This window comes from Aquila chrysaetos, chromosome 20 (assembly GCF_900496995.4).
Source record: "Aquila chrysaetos chrysaetos chromosome 20, bAquChr1.4, whole genome shotgun sequence".
NCBI lineage: Eukaryota > Metazoa > Chordata > Aves > Accipitriformes > Accipitridae > Aquila > Aquila chrysaetos.
In genome coordinates this window covers 7,327,894-7,348,502 of record NC_044023.1, presented here as the reverse complement: position 1 = coordinate 7,348,502, position 20,609 = coordinate 7,327,894, and the positions used below count along the sequence as shown (strand labels likewise).

General features: G+C 50.5%; 1 long non-coding RNA gene across 1 annotated transcript; it reads left to right on the top strand.

Annotated features, from left to right (window-relative positions):
* Nucleotides 1–1,914: 1,914 nt before the first annotated feature.
* LOC115333404 lies at nucleotides 1,915–18,708 on the top strand. Its single transcript, XR_003920783.2, has 5 exons — nucleotides 1,915–2,297; nucleotides 6,006–6,270; nucleotides 6,375–6,580; nucleotides 7,752–7,968; nucleotides 8,950–18,708. It is a non-coding gene; the product is annotated as an uncharacterized LOC115333404 (long non-coding RNA).
* Nucleotides 18,709–20,609: the final 1,901 nt, after the last annotated feature.

Sequence of the window (20,609 nt, the reverse complement as noted above, 5' to 3'; positions counted from 1 at the left end):
AGTAGGATAGCAGGGGAAGGCGATGAGCTGCTCCTACCTTTGAGAAGGTTGACCATGTGTACGTGAATTGACTCTGTCCCGTGTGGACATGGATTGATTCACACTCCCGCTCGCTGGGCTGACCCCATGCTGCAGCTGGCCGACGCCATCGCACCACCTTGAACCCCTTGCTGATGCCTCCTCGCCTCCCGTTGTGCCCATCCCTCTCCCACCCCAGCAGCTTTCCTCTTCGCACCAGCCGGGCTGCGGCATCCCCACGATGTTCGTATCCCGATGCCTCGGGCTGTCCAGCCAGAGATGCACAGCACCTGGGTGTGCAGTGACTGTGCTGCTGTTCCACCCCGTGGTCCTTCCTCTGCTGCATCTTCCGTACTGCTGGTTTTGCAGTGCCACCCACTGGCAGAAGCTCCCCAGAAATCCTCTGCAGCTTTTCTCTGCCACAGGTGATGCTCCAAAGATTAAATATTAGAAGGATGGCTCTGGTGGATGTAATTCATAGAGCACGTCCCATGGGTGCTGGTCCAGGATATCTGAAAAAGTTCTAGCATCCTTTCCAGTGTATCTCAGCGTATGCTGAGCCCAAGCTGCAAGGTCACTGGGTTGGCAGAGTCCCAGGGGTCAGCTCAGGCTGTGTTTAAGGCAACTCATACTGGCTCGCCCCAATGGACTGTCCAGCCTCACGTCCTGCCTGCAGCATGGCAGGGCAGGCAGCAGCAGCAAGGTGGTTTCCCATTCCTGCTTGCTGAGTGTGCCAAATTGGTTTATGTAGGTTCTGGGTTCATGTTTTCCCATGCAGGACAAAATACAAACCCCTGGCTGACACCAAAACCCATGCTGTACATAAGGAGGACGCATTCCAATTGGGAGTGTGCTCCCGGGGATGCAGACTTGGAGACTTGTCTGGGAGAGGATGCTTTGGGGCCACTTCATTCAACAGTCAGCCTGGTCTCCCCAAATTTGCCTTGTCCCTTTCTGACCCCATTTGTACTCTCACCTCCATCCCAAGTTTAATGCCTGGTGTAAGCCCAGATGAGAAACAGCAGGAGAGAGAGTGAAAAGTGAAAAGACAGAGCAATGCAGTTCTCAGGGTGTGTGCATAGCAAGCTGCTGTGTGCGGGAGACTGCTGCTAGGCTGGTACCCAGTCGAGGCGGCTGAAATCAGCTCGCTGCCCGGATGCAATTGCCACGTCGATGCAGCAGCAGCACAGATGGACCGCCAGGAACTTTCTCCCCAGCCTCCTAATAGGCAGTGAGTGCTTGTTTAAAATAAAGCCTGACAAATGGCATGTTGGGGGCGTCAAGTCCTGGAGCACTGTCTTCCGAAAAGTATGAAAAGGCACCGGAGGGGAGCCTGGCACAGCCTCCCAGATGACAGTAATTAAAGGCTTTTGCACTCAGGCACTGGGAACTGCTCCTCTTGCAAATTGGCCTTGATTGAAGAGGAAGAGAATGATTAGGCTGAAGGGGAGTGATGGGGGTGGCAGGCAAAAACACGGAGGTAAGTCTCAATTTGTCTTCTGATTTTTTTTTTCCCCTCTTCCTCTCTCCCAAACGGTGGCCATGTGGGTGGAGGGAGCAGCGCTCCAGCTCTGCACAGCCTGGGCTGGCTCTGCCTGAGTGTCTGCTTAACGCTCAGGGGGTGCTGAGCTGAAAAGGAGCCGCTTTGCTCTGGTCTTGCCCGCGCAGCCCCAGAGCATCACCCAGCGCTTCGTGTAGCCGGCCCTCTTCTGGAAAGCTCTCGGGGCTGGATAGCACCGGGGTCACCCATCCCTTTGCAGAGCTGGCAAAGGGCTTAACCCCTGACCTGGGCTATACCCCTAGCTCACTATAGGGGCTATACCCCCTTATAAACCCCAGGGGTTACAGCTCTTTCCCCTATTTTAATTATAAAGGGAACCTTGACAGCTTGTTCAATCCAGATTTTACCACGTTATTTATTTTAAACCCCTGGGTTTGATTAAATTGTCTGAATATATTTGAGTTGGGTGCTAAGCCCTGCATCAATGTGAGCGGTTCCTGCAGGGTAGCTGACGGCATTCCAGAAATACACTCCCTTCCCTTCCTAAAGCTTTGTCCTTTCTCAGACCCGCAAGCACCAAAGACGTCCCGGCTCTGGCTGCCCTGGCTAGGGTCCTCCATGGAGCAGTGTGTCTTGAAGTACTCGAGGAAGTCACCGCAGCGTGAGCACGGATGCTACCTCCAAACCCAGCCAGCTGCTTCACAGTGCAGGGCCAAGGAACTGGTCCAAAATTCAACCGAGACCTTCTGGCCGCCAGGTCCGGAGCATTAACAGTCAGGTAAAGCAACTCAGCTCGAGTTATGGCAGGATAGAGCACCTCTTTTGTCCTGGTGTGAAGGGCAGCTAAATAAATGATCTTTATTCAAGCAACTGTAAAAACTCCAGCACAGAGTTTTTGAGCAGTCAGCCTCGCTCGAGGAAGCTGCTGGCCCAGTCTGCAAATGGATCCCATTGTCTGGGTCCAGTCCTGCAGCCGCCGGACCCAGTGGCCAAACTCCCTGCGGGCAGACGGGGAAGCAGGCTCAGTGCCCTACATTTGGTGCTCGTTAATATTTGGACCAGATATGTGGTGCGCTTAATCTAGTGCAGCAATTGTGTTTGTTATAGGGCAATAACTCTGCAGGGTTACCATGAAATTTGACGCGGCTTATGAAAAACGCAGGCTGTTGCAGAGGCAGGGCTGCAAACCTCCGGCAGGAAAAAAGCGTGTTGCATCAGGGTGAAACCTGTGTTTGAATCGAAAGGGTGATATGACTGAAGAAGGGACAGACAAAGGTGCTTTACCTGCCAGCTCAGGCGAGGCGTGATGCCTGGCCATCCCTGTGTGCTGTGCCCCAGCCCCTTCCCGGCAGCAGGGTGGGAGATGCTCTGCCTGGCCTGGCTCCGGCTCCTGCAGTGGCACTCAGCCACCCTAAATCCTCCCTGGCCTTTCAGAGGGGAGGCTGCTCGCTGGAGGGAGCAGAATAAGTGAAAGAGAAAAAAACAAACAATTTGCTTTCAGCTCCTGCCGGCAGCGGAGGCGGTTACTATGTGAGCAAGGTTGGCAGCACCGGTTCATTCAGCTCAGTAGTGTCTGTGTACCCAGACCCCCATTTGCAGCAGGCTTTGGGCTCCTGAGGTCAGCTCGAAAACCTGCTCAAAGTCCACAGCTTTGCATCCGGCCTTAAATATCCTACTAAACTCTTGCAAAATGGCTCGTACGGCCACGCTTAGCAGTGTTGCAGCCGTGAGCGGCCAGCTGCTAGAGGAGCAGCTAAATGATGTTGCAGGGACAATGACACCCCAACTCCATACAGCCGAGAGGGATCAAACTGGCATTGAGGGGTGATCGGTGGCAGGGCCACGTTCAAGCAGGGCTGGATATTCCTTTGAGTCTGTGTGCGCTCTTCCTGGTGGTCACACCAGGTTGCCTGCAAACCTGCAGTGCTTGAAGATCAGGATCACATCCAAGGCTCGTTTCTCCTTCAGAAGGTGGAAAAGAAGAGAGTGCGCTTTCTCCTTCAAACCAGAAGTGAAGCTGGATTCCCTTTCCTCCCCAAAGCATTCGGGTTTCTTCCCAAAACCACTCTGTGTTACCAGAGGAGCAGCAGCATCTCACTGCCCCCTCCCATCATCCCCGTTTAAATCACCCTGAATCCCAGTCGCCATCAGGCTGGCCAGTGGGTTCAGCTGATTGGGCTCCAGATAAAACCTCCAGAAAATTCTTTTTCATTTCCACGTGCTCCCCCACACCTGCCTGCAAGCCCTATGTCATGCTTGGCTGCAAGAGGTTCCCAGGGACTCACAGGGTTGGACTGCGTAGGGGTCTTTACCCCCCTCGGTGCCAAAAGGCACCTTCGTGGCCCTGCTGCTCGTCTCTCCCGGTTATGCACTGGTGTGACTTGACAGCAGATGACAGAGGTTAGGAAAAGGCCTGGGACGCCTGGGATGTCGTTGCCATGGAAATCACGCGGTGTCTGGAATAGCAAGAACAAGAGCAACTCAAAAAGTAATGATCTGTCACATCGATTAAGGGGGAGTCAGAGGGATTTTGTTTGGGGAAAGCCTTGTGCTTCAAGTAATATGAATCCATATGCCACATCTCCCTGTCTGCCTCCCCCTGAAGGGCTCTGTCAACAGGAAATAATCTGATTTGTTTTGACCAGGGGTTTCTCCAGGGAGTACCGACGCGGTTCCTGCCCATCAGCTGCGCTGCACAACTCTGCCATCCCAGGATGAAAGGCACCAAGTCAATGCAATATTCATTCACTTCCTCTTCCCTCCTTCATTCATTTCTTCATCCATTCATCTGCTTCATTCACATTTCCCCGGCACTTTAATGAGCAGTGCTTAGCCTCTGCAGTCCTGCAGAGCCTTCCCCTGGTACGCTCTTCACTGCAGATGGCTGTCTTCAGGCTTATTTATCTTGCAGGGCAAAGCTCGGTGCAGCTGGAGCGTGGTTGCGTTGTGCCCAGCTGGCACTTGGATCTTCAAACCCCACGCAAATCCCCCTGGGTTTCGCTATTTCATCTTTCACGTCTTGATGATTTCTCTTTGTCGTAACTTCCATCTCGTCCTGGTCCCGTCTTTTTCATGGGAACCCGTCACGGCACCGATGCCCATGCCTGTAGCAGCCCTCCCGGGGGCAGAGGGGGTGGCTGGGCAGAAGGTGATGGGTGGCATTGCTGGGGAAGCAGGAGGGAGCCGAGCGTGAAATGGGCATCGCTGGAGTGCTGGTGCCAGGCGCTTGCTGCTGAGCCAGAGCCACAAGAATAAACATCCTCGGAGCTGTGTCGCCGTCCCGCTGCCCTCGCCACGTCGGTGCCCTTTGTGGCGCTTGAGGAGTGCGGGGTGGTTTCTTTTCTTTTTCTGCTTGTTGTCCTGCTCTCAGAGACGGGTTCAGCAGGGGCTGGCGGGTGATAGCCCGATGTAAGCTCCAGGCCTGGGCCAGGAGAGCAGTTACATGGCAAGGGGCCAGACTCTGGTGTGAGCAGCTTGGGCAGCGAGGGGTCCCAGGCCACACGCAGGAGCAGGAGGCGCACACAAGCCCCTGGGTTTAGGGATTTTCCTTAGATGAGCATGGCTTATCCCTCCCATCACCCCATTTTGGGCACTCGCAGGGTATAGGTGGGGGGAACAAGCATGTCTGTATTTCAATGCCCTTTTTTAACCACTCCAGAGCAGGTTTGGGTTTTTTCCCCACTGATGTGGAGACATTTCTCTTGAAGAAAATAAAATGCCTGGATAGTGGCTGAGTAGAATACCAAGAAAGATTAAAAGGAGAAAATTAATTTTCCTGCCCATGATCTCGCTAGTGGAAAATGATGCTTTCCTCCCCCAGCCTGAAACCCGCTTTTGCTGTGCATGCGGATGAGCTGTACTCCATTGCTCTCCAAATAGCTAAATGCATTTCTAAACCAAAGGAAGCAAACAGAAAACATCCGTTCTTTGTATAATGGAGAAAGCTTTCTCTTTTGTTCCCTGCTTTTTATCAAGTATCTGCTGCCATTATTGTTACTCACTGGGTTATTACCTCCAAGTGGCTACTTCCACCAGTGTGAGCTGGTTTATTGTTTGCTCAGAGCAATTATGGATTGGGATAATTCCTGCCATGCTGTTTCATTGTGGAAGGATACGCTGTGCTCCGTGGCCAAGGTAACTCGAGGTGATCTGTGCTGCTGAGTTACCCATCAAGCTAATTAGGAGTGGGTGCCTGGTGCCCCACGGTATGCTGCGACAAAAGAATCAGCAGAGGCTGAACCCAGGCGTCTTCTTGGTGTGAGAGGTATTCAAAGGAAAGTTTGTTCAGTGGAGCAGACGGGTGAGATTTATTTCTAGGACTAGATCATCTTTACTCGCCAGTTGACAAAATGTTGGCCAATGTGTCCTACCTCCAAGGGTGCAGGACCCCGTTGCTGTGTGTGTATAGAGGACAGGAGTGTCCCTGCAGGAGGACTGGCAGTCCTGGTGGAAGACACTCATTGTCTTGTTCATTGCTCATGTCTAGGAGGTCATCTGGTTCCTTGTCCTGTGCTGCAACGACAAGAGGAGGAAGGCATTCCTCAGTCCGCGTGGGATTTCCCCTTGGAAACTGCCTCACCTTGCTGGTTGGAGAGGGGAAATAAGATAAAAAATGCTTCTCTGAAGTTTGAATTTGAGACCTTCTCCTGGGCCTCACACATCTGCAGAGATCAGAGCCCCAGTGCTGTCGTGCTGCCTCTTTGAACTGGGGGGAGTTTCACCCCAGGCAGGAATATACACCTGGCTTCATGGTAGGGGCTCAGCCTGCAGGTTGCAAAAGTACCTGGTTATTTTTATTCCTTTGATACTTGATCTACTATCAAAATAACTTCTTTCTTTCTCTTTTACTTCCTAGGAATCCCAAAGAAACGTGCCACAGGCAATAATATTTATTGGTGAGGCACTGCCAAACCTCCCCAGTTGTCCATGCACAAAAGGGGTCAGGTCATCCCTTGCACAGCCCTGCAACTGCAGCCTTGCTTGGTGCAGGGTTTCTTCCGAAGATATGAGGGTTTTGTCCTGCAAGAGGAGCTGCGTGGGTTTTGCAATCCAGATACTCAGGTTAGTAACAATGTGTTTATACATTCACTTGCTAATAAATAAATACAAAAGTGTGACACTTCTAAGCACTTGCTAAGGCTGTGACAAACACGTTTTTCCCACAGTCAGTAACCTGTGGGTTAGGAAGCTGTGATTTTTATTTATTTTTAATAGCACACAATGAGGACAGATTAGCATGAAGCTATAATGCCATCACATGCTCTGAAAATCCTCCATGCCAAGACTCCATCCAAGTTCAGTACAAGTAGCAATGAGCTTTTCTAAGGAGGCTTGATGATAAGAAGTCTTTTTTCTTGCTGGCTTAGAAACTGTAACTAGCAGGGTTGAATTTCTGGGGTTGTATGTATACATAAAACATCACAAAATGGCATTGTTCGGTTACTTACCCTATTGTTAAGCTTGGCCCTCCATACCCACAGAAATCTCTAAGTGTCTGGACTGCACCTGACACAGAGAAGTCCTGCTGGACCCACTTACTGGAGCTCCTCTTGGGTTTGATACTAAGCCCATACCCTAGGCTAGGTCAAAATTTCCCATTTCCCAGTATTTTCTTGTGCAGAACATGGCTTCATGCTTGCTTTGCTATTCAACCTGGCCTGTCTGAAGTCTTGGATACCCCTTCTACAAGAAATTGATAGTTCAAAGTGATCTGAACGGACACAAAAGACTTCTCCCCTTTCCTACTGCAGGTTGGACCCTGGGAAATGTCATTTGGGGGTGCAGGGGCCAGGAGGCAGTAGGGAGACACCTCTCTCCTGCTCCTCTCTGCTCTGCCTCTGGTTCAGCCGAGGCTCTAAGGGTCTGGAAATCCATCCTAAAGTTTCAAAGTAATCTGCCTTGTGTCCTCCCTTGTTGGGCTAAGTTCCCAGAGCAAAGGGAAACGGTGGTCAGTGGTCGTTCGCAGAGCACATTGCCCTCAGCATCACAGTGATGGCATCCAGGAACCTGGACGACAACTCTGTCTTGCCTCACTGGGAGGCAGAGAGCAGGCAGGACCAGGCAACAGCTCTTGAGTCGTGATGCCGTCCCTGCTGCCTCCTTTTTCCATCAGCTGCGTGAGACAAGCTCTCCTTTCCTGCTCAAAAAATTGCCTGGATCAAAGTTTTGGAGCTACTCTTGCCATCCCAGAGTGCACTAAGGTATGAGTCGTCCATGCTAGTTTTCTCTATAGGTAACTCGGTGCCTGAGTGGATCGTTAGAGTCCAGGATGACTTGGGAGACACATGGAAGCCAACATCCACCTGCCAGCTGTAGACGGGGTCCATCCGCTCCGAGGCAGTAACGTCTCAGGTCCAGGCAGGCACCCTGCAGTGGCATCCTGGCAGGTGACTTGAGATCTCCATCAGATGTAAGATAGTGGAGGTCTCCAGAGACTTTTCCTACACAAGGTTGGTGTCTTACATCCCTTTTCCCCCCTATTTTTGGCCCTTGGCCTGCCCGCTCAGTTTCTTTCCCTTGCCCCCAGCTCCTGAAGCCACCCCAAGGTTCAGCACACTGCGTGTAGGTACCTCCTGAGTGCCCATCTGCCTTCATGGAAATAGTCCTACCAGGACCTGATGGCATTTGTAAATATTTGCATTTTGTGAGGAAATACCCTGTTTAAATGTAGGGTGATATTAACTCTGTCTTCTTAGTGTTCCCTCATGTTCCTGAGCTCCGTTCACCAGCCCCAGCCCCTGAGACATCTCTGCTGAAAGCAAATATGTCAATCTTCACTGCACAGGGAATATTTTAAGTCTCTGAAAACAAAGTTTATTATAGCAAAGCTGCCAAAAGTGTAACCACTGCCATGCTAAAATATCCTCTGCCTCCTACATTTGTAACGTGGGAGTCTTTTATATCCTCTTTACTGCTGCTGAACCATACATTTGTCTTGGCAGGAGATGTATATAGACTGGGACCTATTTCAGTGTCATGCAAAAGAGCTCTTAGGTTAAAAGATATATTACAGCTTACTGGAAAGCTTGAAATTAACTGCATGATGATGCCACATGAAGATAAAGAACCAGCAATTTTATTGAATTGCGATTTTATCCATATGGGCCGAAGGTTTGAATTGCGTTAACATCTCCAAAGGTCTCCATTTGCCAAATTAACTATTGAGTTTTGGGCAACTAGTTGGAGACAGGAAAAAGGGACCTCGTTTAACCGTTTCCAGAAAAGCCCTACCTCCTTCTCCACTGTATAGGAGTAACCCAAAAAGAAGGCAGCCAAAACTCAGCCCCTGCTCCAGCCATCGCTGGCCAGCACGAGGGCTTCAGGGAAGGCATCCGCTTCCTTCGCTCTCAGGCGCTCTGGCAGGAAAGACTCAGTCAGTCCCTACGAAGCTCTCTTGTGGTTATTATTAATACCAAGCCCATAAATGTTAGTACTCCAGTGGCCAAATTCCTCTGCGGTGCTGACAGACCTCTTACAGCCTCCGGATTTAAGCAGCGGTACCGAAGGTGTCCTCGGATGGCCCAGGATTTCCTCGAGTATCTGGCAGTGGCAGGTAAAGAGTTAACAATGGAAAAATATGTATAGGTTTAGGGGAAGGATTTTTTTTTAATATATGTTTTTTGCTTCACATCTGAGCTCTTGGCACAGCTTCCCCCGCCTCTAATCACACCTTATAACTGCAGTTTAAATCAAAACCCGCAAGGCCGGACCAGTTGGATCCAGTTTCTATTAAGCCATTTGATCTGCGACTGAGCAGACTTGCTGTCACCAAGCCAGTCCCCTGCCTGTGCCTCTACATAATGAGGCTCCCGTGGCAGTCCGCCACTCCCCACTCAGTGCGAGGGAATCCATGAAATACTGGTCAGGATACGTCCCCCCTGCCCCGGCCCTTTCCTCCTCTTGCCCCCTCCCCACGCAGCCGGATGATGAAGCACGGCCGGCGGCTGCACCGGCGCGGGGAGAAGGCCCTTGCCGGACTGTGGAGCACAGCTTAAAAGCTTTGGCCATTGAATAGGTCAGAAAAAAAAAAAAATTTCCAAGTTAAAGCAAAATCCCCTTTTTGTTCCTCACTGTAATTTGTTTGAACATTAACCCCTTGAAGACGTTGGTCAGTGGTTTTGCTATTAAGAGTGCTATGCAGCCGTGAACAGGTACGCGGCTGCCTTTAATAGAAGATGAGATCTCATCCTTTCCGTGGTGCATCGCTTCTCTGACAGATGATGGGTAGGAGCCACAGCTGATAAAATTGCCTGGGCCTCGTTTTGCTCTCTGCTGGTATAAGTAAGGGAGCTGGTCTCCTGATTTTATAGACTTAAAAAAAAAGTCACCGTTTATTCCTTAAATTAACACATCCACTGATGCACTCATTAGCAATAGGACGGAAACGGTCTCCGACACAATCTCAGCTGCCTCTGTCCTGACCATCACTGCTCCTGGGACCTCCCATGTACACAGGGCAGGAGGACAGAGGGCAGCAATGGCTCGGTGTCCAGGACTGCATCACTGGGCTTCTGGTTTAGCTCCTTTTACAGCCATTTTGAACACTGAATAAAACAGGAAAAATAGCATGCAGCCATATAAATCCAAGCCAGTCTCCCAAGTCAGATGTGTTTGAAAGTGGAATCGCAGCTGCAACAGGGAAGGAGTATATTCACTAGCATTTCCTGCTTTTTTTTAATGGATCTTTTAAAAAGCACTGGTTTGGGTGGAAAGTTTGTTTGGGTGAAATTACTGAGGACTTATTCTATTAATGGGATTTTTTTTCTTTCCCTTCATGTGTCACTGAACCCCACAAGACGGCCACAGACTCCGAACTCTCAATCCCCATTCGGGGACTCTGAGCTTCTGAGGTTGATTTTACCACTTCAGTAATAAGGAAAATTATGTGGATTGGTGGCAGAAGCAAGTTATATGATGAGTGGACAGAAACACAGCTCCAGAGCCAGGTTACTGCTTGAGAGAAGGCTGCGGCAAGCAATGGCGCCCAGCTTTCCCAGCAGAGACGGCTGCAGTGAAATAACCCAAGAGGTCCTGGTTAAAATTAATTGAGTTAATTAATTGAGCAGCTGTGACATGGCTATTTTCTCTGTGTGCCCTGGCTCTCACTTCTCCTCTCCAAGGAGAGGAAGTGCCATTGAACCCGTTTATTGGCAATGCTGGTTCTCCGAAGCAGAGGTTGTCACCCTCAGTGTCCCGTTGGCTCTGAGATGCTCATTGCAGACACCTGAGCCTCAGCTGGGACTGAGGACTTTTAGACCTTGTGACAACATTTTCTAGATGCAGAGAATTGAGAGAAGGAAATGTTCTGGAGAGTTTCTATGTTAGTTTCCGCAGGGGGATGGCATTGCCTTCCCTCCGCCCGCTGCAAGCCCAGGATGGGGACATAGTGCTGGGTGGCACCGGTGAGGGGAGGGCAGGCTGGGTGCACAGTGCTTTTCAGACTCCTCAAAAATGATGTAAACCCAGATCTTCACTTTCATTTTGTTACATGCAGCAGGTTAGGTCCTGCTCTGGAAGTCACTGACTTGTGGATCAGCCATGTAGCTGATAGAAATGCTGCCTCTGGCCCATGGAAGGGTTTGGGGTTTTTTTTTTTTGGGGGGGGGGGGTGTCAGCCAACCCATTCAAGAAAGAATAAGCTTTTATTTGCTTAGCCACCACTTTTTGCAGCATGTGTCAAGCTAACAATGGCTGGGTATTCCTCCCAGGCTGTAAAATAAGCTCATTCATCCTTTCTCTCTATTTGTTGTAGGGAGAAAAAAACAAAACAAAACAAACAAACAAAAAAAAAAAACCAAAAAAAAAGACAAGAAGAATCTACAGAGCTACTGTTTTCTTTCCAGATGGAGCCTGTGGTATGGCAGCAGCAGCCAAGCACCGCTCTGGGTCAAACATGAAGGCGACGTGCCGTTTGTGTTCACTCAGCCGCATGGATGCAGAGCAAGGGAGAAGGCAGGAATGTCAGTGGGAGTCTCTTGTGGGCTTCTCCTCACCAAGGGGAGCCTCCCTCCCACCGCCCTTGCTGGAGCCCTGTAATTTCCAGCAGGATCATGTTAACCACGGACCGTGCAGGGAGCAGGGCTGGGGTTTCAGTCCATGGCCACCTTCCCATTGAGTCAGGGCTGAATCACCACCCTGCGCCGAGCGCAAAGGGCCACGGTGCTGCTTGAGATGCCGTTTTGGTGGTGGTGGGAGCTCAGTCTGCATCAAGTGTGGGGATGGACGGGGGATGCTGTCACTTGGCATGTGGTGGTGGCCTGATGTTGCGTGGCATTGAGATGCAGCAGAAGCCAGCGGGGGAAGATAACAAAGTGACATCTATGTCTTTGGAAAGAGAGACAGCAAACGAGTTGCCTGACTCCCTGGGAAAGGGCTTGGTGGAGGAGTTTGGGTGCTACCCCAAAACTCCCTGCCAGTGACAGGAGACTGGTGAGGGCAAAATCTCCAGTGTGGCTGTGGGACAAGGATGGCAGCACTGCAAACAGCTCTACCTGCCAGGAGCAAAATGCTAGAGAAATACATTTGGAAAATCTTGCGGGATTTTTCTGGGAAAAGTGTGGCTGAGTACGTGGCCATCGTGGAGAGCCACACGAGCAGCAGTTGTGTATCTGCAGCTGCAGGTAAAGGTGGGCACGCACTGACATGAGACCCGATCCAGTTACGGCCCAAATTTCAGAGCTCATGAGCAACCACTGAAATCCTGGTGGCCAGTCTTAGCTGAAAAGCAGACCTCACCAAAACATAGGTGAACTCATGGGCACTCGGACTGAGGCACTTAAAACAGGCGTATCTTGTCACTTGTAAGATGTCTCTGCTTGGTCACAAGCTCTGCCTGCATCACTTCCCACCAGAGACTGTATTGATGGGTTTGAACTTTCCAGGAGGAAAGGAGGTTGTGGGTGCTTAAAATAAAGGCAAAAGCCTGGGGAAGAAATAGTATTGAGAGAGATTGGGCTAGACTGGATTGGATTGGAGGATCAGGATTAACCTTCACCCAGTAGTTTTCCCCCTTTCCTTAGATATTCCAAGGAATACCAGCTCCCATTGGCACTGCAGCGGTCTCGATATGTCAGACCTCAGCCCCTACCCCACTTCTTTCCAGGTTTGAAGAGATGCTTTATCTTGACTAATCTGGGCTAACCCATGGGCACGTCCCACTGGCTTTCCCGGCAGGAGATGCGGTCCAAAAGAAGGAATCACACCTGGGGAGAAAGAAGACTCACGGGAATCATTGAGGAAGGGAAGGAGTGGAGCAGACATCCCTCCTTCCAGCAGGTTTAGGGCCTATTCTTTGGTGTGTTTTACTGGTCCAAAAGCAGTGCAACCATCTGTCCTGCTGAATTCCTCCCAAATGCTCCCATCGCAGCATGACCGGTATGAATGCCAGCAGCTGGAAGACTGAAATAGCAGCTACCATTGCTTAGGCCCCACTGATTTGTCCTGTGGTTTTTCTGTGTCCTTTCATCTCCAGTAAATAATCCCTCACTTCCTTGCGGTCTTTCTAATTCCATGCTCTGCGCCGGCACTTCCTGTAAACAGTGGGGCTGGTGGCCCATGCACGGCCACCGCCGTGTAATTGCGGCTCTCCCCAGCCGCGCAAGGGGCATGTGACAAGGCTGTTTTTCAGGCTGGATGTGGCCGTGTCCGAGGGCTAAATAATGGAAACGCCTGATTCTCCTCTCCATCCAGCTGGGAGAAGTCAGGGCTGGCTCTGATGAGGCCGATGAATGATATAAGTGTAAAGACAGCACATGTGAGAGCATCAGGGCCCGGCACCGAAAGAAATGCGCCGTCTGGTCTCCAGCAATCATGATTAGGCTAGCACTTGAAAGCAAAATTAGACTAAATTAAGGGCAATGAGGTCCCTCCAGCACAAGTTTGCACTGGTGCTTGCTCTTCCGTGCAGGAGCCATGTCCCATGCAGCAGACCTTGCTCAGCCCTTAATTGCCATGTCTCTGGTCTAAAATTTTGAGTGGAGTCCTAAAATTAAAGAAAGAGAGGAAGGGTCTGTGCTGAGTGAAGGTCCTTCCTGATGTTCGTTGCCCCACGGGCTTGATCCTTTGCACTCTTGTAGGTAAGAGGCCTCCAGGTCCTCTGGGGCACTCTGACAGCAAGGGGGGTTGAGAAGGCATTTTCCTGATCAAAATATCTTCAGCTGCTTTATGACTCCAGTAGCTGTAGGATTTGGGTATCAGATACCCATCCCCAAGCCTAAGAGAATTTATTTTCCCCAGGTGAGTTTGTGTTAAACCGATGGTGGATCAAAGAGGGTTGTGACAAGAGCTGGGCTGCGCTTTTTGGGTGGTACAGCTTTTCCTCCTTTCTGATAGCTCATCTCTCCAGGTTTCTGTTGGCCGGTGGATCCCTCTACAGACACCCAAGCATCCAACAAACCATTTCTGCAGGAACATCTTTGATCCCAATATCTCTTGGGCTCTCACTTGTGCTTGTCCTGGCCATCCGTGTGCATGGGGTTTCTGCACATGCCTGGCTGGAAAATGATGGTGTGAGTGTGCTTACGGAGGTGGTTGTGGAGACGGATGGGTGCAATCCTGCCAGCCCTGCCAATATTTGTAACTTGCAACATTAGTGCTTATGTATTTACACAACTATAGGAGTGGTCCTATAACCGGACCCTTCACACGTGCTCCTTCCCAGCATAGCTGCTTCCAGAAATCTCCAGGTTTCAATCCATTGGCTATTTCATGTAAGTCCCAATTTATGTATGTTCTTTTCATAAGCTCCCCAGAGCCAAGCCATGATGGCTAAGGGAAACCTGCTCAGTCTTTCAGCATTAACATCTCAATTATCAGAGCACTGGCTTCTTCCACATGAGGATTGCGTGTGTGTGTGTTGGCACTCCTTAAAGTATTTTTGGAGCTGAAGCGTAAGCAGGGACTCAGTTTGGCATGGCATTGGGGGTGCTGAAAAAAATGCCAGGAGGAAAAGGCCAACCTCAATTTGTGTCATTTAATGCCACTTAACGTCTGTCACCTTGTTTAGAATGGGACAGTAAATACCAAATACGTAGTAGAGCTGAGTTTTTCCATTAAATACTAACGACCCAGTTGTATCTCACCATGGTGCTTGTATCATTGGGAATTGCGTGCATCCTGCAGCTGGCTGATGCACTGAGACCCGAGCAGTGGGGGTCCTGCTCCGTGTGCTCTGGTGTTGACTAAAGGAAGCCAGGAGGGCTGATGCAAGGAAGCAGGTGGGAAGTTTGGGTTTCTGGCTGCCCACGCAGCTCCAGAATGACTGAATGTTAGCAGGAGCAATCCCAGAGCATCCCATGGAGATCAGATGGGGGGAGACAATTTCCTTGCTCCTCAGAGGATTGGGAATTGCCGGCTTTTTTCATGACCGCCTTTCCCTTGCGAAGTAGATGCCGCGTTATCGCTGTTGGTTAAAACATAGCCTGACGCAAAATCAGACTAGAACAAAACTCCTGCAAGCTCTTAGATGGCTCCCTGAGTCCTCTTGAAAGCGTCACAGGTGTGGATGAAACTACCCCATTCTGTATGTATTTATGGCTGCTTTCAGGGATCTCCCTGGCCTCAGGCTGACCATGTGCCTCCACTGCTCCATTTTTTCCAACAGTGGGGATGTGAGAAGCCTCGAGAGGGGAAGAAGTGCTTCGCCCGGGGAAGCAGTAGGAGCCCTTGAGACCTGAAGCCAAGAATCCTTGCCTGGAGCTGGTCCCTTTGGCTCCAGGCACTGCTGAGCTTGCTGGTGGAGAAAACCACCACATTGGATCAAACCGCTGTTAAAGGAGACTTCACAAAAGTGAATAGCTAGTGGTCAAGAGCTGCCAGACTGCTGCTTTCTCAGTAACTAATAAAAGTGCTTTTTAACACATTTAATGTGATGTCTTGCTAAAGGCTGAAGGAAATTGGAATTGAGACATTTGTATTTTGACGGACTCTGTGGAAAACTTCTGTTCAGACTGGTAGGAATGAAACCAATAAATTTCTGAAGAAACTTTCTGAATTCAGCCTTCAAGATAATAGATAGGCTGTTCTCACTGCGGATAAATAAACTCTGTTTTTATAAGCGTTTAAAGACCTTCAGGATGACGAAGTGGAACATACTTCAAGTCTCCAAAGATGGGAAGTGGCTTCTGAGTCAAATGCCCTCCTGTGCCAGGGCTCATATTTTAGACTGAGATCACTCTTTTGTGACTTGTTGACAGGTTTTTTGTTGTACTTTGAAGAAAAAAAGGGAAAACGTCCCAGGCTGAAAATAGTAGCGAAACATTCCCCAACTGGTCAACCTGTTCTTCAAGAAAACTTCCCAGAGAACGTAAAGCTTCAGCAGCAGCCCCAAAAATGCCAGCTAAGAAATGGCACGTCAAGCAAAGATTGGGGTGAAAAAACTCTATTTTGGGTGACAACAGCCCCTGCCTGAGCATTGTTCATCTCTGATCTCGTGGTGAAGGTGACCACTTGAGGAAGGAAGATTTGGTTCCCACCAGGAAACGCTTAGAGGGTGGACTCTCGAGGTGGGAAAGGTGGGAGCAACTCACTCTCTTTTTGCCTCCCCTCTCGCGAAGACCAACCCTACTTGCAATTCTTGCCCTCTCTGGCAGCAGCTGCAGCCATCCCAAAGGCAAGTGATGAAAAGGCTGGATCAGAGCTCATGCCTTCTGGAAAAGCAGGGCAGGTCTCTGCATTTGTGCAAGGCCGGGGCTTAATTCTGCAAATGAAACCAAAACAGATGCAACCCAGAGCCATGGGTGGCGAGCAACGCTGAAGCATTAGCACTAAGCTTTGTTTGCTTCGTTCTCCTGCGTATCTACCGCCTGATGTGAACTGTTCAGTCTGCTGGACAGAAGCCAGCAGGTTATGCTTTATTTGAATTGAATATACAGTCATATTTCTGGAGGAAAAAAGAGACGAGTCACATATCCAGGGTAGAGCCCAAACCAGGCTGATGGGCTCCGAGTGGACACGGGCGCCTGCGGTGGCACGTGGCCAAAGGATGGTCGTGGCACGAGGGCGGCACGCTGGAGCAGCATGCCTCGAGGTCAAACACCAGTGTGATGGCCAAGTCGCTGAGGCTCAGAGAAGAGGCACCGGAGCATTTCAAGGGCTGGCTCAAGGAGCTCCGACTCTGGTTTCTCAGAGAGAAAAGGAAGGGAGAGCGGGTCAGGGCTTGTGAGGTACAAAGGTGATGGAAATGGGGGAGTAATGGGATTTAGGAGGCAAAGTCTTACAAGATGGCTGCAAATGGGCTCCCAAGGAATCCAGCCTGTGAAAAAGGCTCTATTATTTAAAAGTCATTAATCAGGGAAGTAACTTAGCAAAGCTTGTGCTGATCCTCCACTGCTGAGAATGTTTTGATCAAGACTGATCCCTCGCCCCCAGAGCAGATGCTCTAATTCGTGTGGAGATGAATTCAGGTCTGAGCTGCCCCAGGGAGGAGCCTGGATGGCTGCAGCAACCCACCCTGCCTCCAGACTGGATTAGGGAAAGGCAGGTTGTCCTTGCCAAGGAGGCGAGGGGGAGCAGTGAAGGGTCTGGAGGAGGTGCTGAGGCTTTGACTCATGTGCAGAAGATTGCCCAGGAGCAGGAAGATGCATCAGCATCCCTCTGCCTTGGCACATGGGCCGCCCTGCGCCTCTCCTGCCGCCTCAGCAGCACCTCCAGGGCTCTGGCTGCTGGTGGTGGGGGCAGAGGGGGGCTTTTTTTCTAACAGGGGAAAAAAAAAAAAAAAATAATCTGCTTGCAATTAACTAGCTCACACTCCGGCTGGCTGCAGGAAACGTGCGCTCCTGCCGCCAGAGACACCACAGTTGCTACAGCAACTGCAAAGCACGGAGACTCGTCAACACCCTCCCTCTGCCACCCTCCACCCCCCCAAAATAAGGCAGAGAGGGAAGGTGGTGATGGGGAGACAAAGCAGCTGGTAGGGATGACCCCCGGCAGTCGGGGCCAGGGCTGCTACGTGCTCTGCTCCCAACCTGCCACGGCCAGTGCCCGGGCACCGCTGCGTTCCCGTCGGTCCTGATGAGCACTTGGTTTCCAGGTCAATATGAATTTGTTCACCAGCTCTGTAACCCAGGGATGGCCTCCCAGAGCGCACGCAGCCCCCCGAGCCTGCCTTCCCACCCTAGGCATCTTCCCTGCAGGGATCTGCGGGAGGGCAGTGCGGGGTCAGATCCTCGGCTCTTGTTCAGCTGCTGGGGCCGGTGTGGGAGCTCTCGGGACGGGGATACGATGCTGGGGATGCTGCGGGGAGCACCGCAGCGAGGGGGGGCGATGGGAGGCTAAAACCAAGCTGTGCTTTGCAAGCACCTGCCATCTCATTACTGTTTAAATCGGGCTTTCCGTGGTTCCCAGCGCTGGGCCATCCTGCCTCAGCACATGGTTTCCCCTGGTGCTCCTCTCTTAAATATTTAATGGCAGGAGGAAGAGCTGTTTTCAGAAACGCTTCAGTGCTTCCATCTGAACAGAAGTTTTTTTCAGGTGGCCAGAGCAGACAAGAAAAGCTTTGGCTGTAATTTTTCAGGATCCTTCGGCTATTGAAGGGGTGGCGGCATGATGGCTCAGAGTAGGAGGGAAAGGAGAGTTGTTTCAGATGCCTGGAGAGATAAGGACTCCTGAGGTCTGGCCTGCATCCTCTTCCTGACTCCGTGCCACTGTGGCTTGATTTTGTACACTAAAACACATGAATTAGGCTTCAGATTTGGAGCTTTAGTGGACACTGTTTGAAGATCACCTGCCCCCAGATCTTAGCCGGGTACTCTGTCCTCCCCACCACCTCTGGATGTGTCAGGTTTGCTGAGTGCCAAGGATATAACAGAGATTTAAAGGCATCCACCTGCCAGAGACTTCCTAAGGATTTACTGGAGTTTATGAAGTGGTGTGAAAAGCCTGGATAAAATCGCTGTGGAAGGAAATGTGTTTTGATCCCAGCCAAATCATCAATCAGGCCATCCTTAATACAAATGACTGCTTGAGATGCGGCTGATACAAGAGGGGAGGGCTGTGCTTCTCCTTCGTTCGGCAGTCCCGTGTCCCAGTGCATCCACTCCTATGGGGACCAGCTCAGTTATTGCCAGTACTTGGAGCAAACCTGTGTCCATGCAGATGTCCCACACCTGCGCGTCAGGGGGTGGGATGCCAGCGGGGCTAATGGAAATGTTGCCATGTTATCTCCCTAATAAAACCCATTTCCTCACAGGGCAGCTGGTGTCAGGCTGAAATCGGTGGCCTTAAGCACCGTTTCCAGAACAGGTTGGCCACTGGTGCAATTTAAACTAGTAAAATGTCCCAAGCACAGCACATATGGTGTTCTGCGCCAGGCTGGGGCTCAGAGAAACACGGCCAAAACCCATCTACAAAGTGGCGTTAAAATGCAGGTTTTCTTAGTGGAACCATGAACTCCAGAACAAACCTGCTTGCCAATCCCAGCCCCTTCCCATGCGGCCGTGCTGCAATTAGGTTTTCATTTGAATGATGTGCAAAGGAGGGTGTCAGTCATTTCTCAGCACTGACTTTATGAAAGGGCAGTGCTACTGGGCTGCTCAATAATTTATGTCCTTAATATCAGAGGACAGCGTTTGTGGAGCTTCCTATTGCTCCCACCCAGGATGAGAAGCAGCCTTCCAAGAGAGATGGGCTGATTGCAGCAAGCCCTGAGAACATGCATCATGGAGCACACTGAGAGGCATTTGCATTAGTGGTTTTGATGGGGATATGATTTCTTAATTAGCATGACCTTCTGAAAGATCCCAGTACAAAACCATGGCTAAAATCGAGCCGCAGATGCTGCACCCTAAAAATCAAGTGGCAGACGTAGCCAAGCAGCTTTCTGCTCATCTAAAGGCAGGAAAAGGAATAGCACAAGATCTGCTTGGTGCTGTGGGGGGAGGGTTTCATTGCTGCTGAGCGAACTGCGCAGCTATCTCTGCACCCCAGGAAAGCCGAGATGGCCAGAGGCTGGAGCAGGTAATCCGGCCAAAGAAAAGTGTTGGGGATGCAGGGGACCACCACCAGCTTGCAGAAGTTAGGACCTGACTTACCATCCTATTGATTTCTGCGCACCAGATAGTCAGGGAAGGAGACATTTTTAAGAAAAGCTTTAAAAATGTAAGAGTTCAGCCTCCTGCTAAGCTGGTTTTCAGCCATTGCACTGCTCTTCCATTTCTGGCAGGCAAACGGCTCCCATGCCCATGTCCATATCTCATAAGTCAAATAAGGTGAAGTCCTGGGAGCAGCAGATACTGATGCTCATACTGGACCAGGTCCTGTGCATTTTCCTTGGCAGCGGTCTGGCCACCTGCCCAAGACTGCCTCAGCTCCTTCTGTTCCTGAGTAACCAGAAAACAAATGCAAAGTGGGTCTGCATGGAAACCCCCAGGGCCAAGCAAAATAAGGAGCCATCGTGTATACGTATCAATGCATAAAATACACTGGCATGTAGCCCATCTTTAACAGGGGATCCATCCACTTTTAATGTCCCGTGTTGCAGCCAGGCATTAAAATGCTGGGACATTTTCTTGGGAAATATCTGGGGCTGAGCCACAGCACAACGCGGTGCTGGGAGGGCTACGGAGCTTAATTAACCTGCCCAGCATTTTTGCTTGCCTCGATCCACACGCCATACAGGCCTACAATGCTTTTATTGCACAGAAAACAAAGCTCTTGTGCTTGAATGTAGCAGATAGATACAGTATCGTGGTCTTGCCTTAACTGGAGGCTCCTCAAGTGATTTAAGTCCTCCCTGTCTCTGGTGATAGCTGCTAGGGTTAAGAGACATCTTCCACTTTTTTTTTTTTTCTCTTTTTTTATCCTTCCACTTAATTTGCAGCCAGAAAAAAAAAGAGGTGTTTGCATGCATGGCCAAGTTATCAACATCTTTTTGGGGTAGCAGCCCTGGTGGTATTTCCAGCATTGAAGCAACTGCACTTTTTCCAGGCTTTTGGAGGTGTGCTTGGCTGTTGCTCCTGTCTCCATCCCCAGCTGTGGCAGAGACCATCCCTCCCTGCCTGCCCAGCTTCTCTGGGGAGCCGGGGCTGCCTTGGATGGTGGATTTGAGAGTCCCCAATTGATGTGGACCCACCCAATGCAGTCCAATGCACCAGCG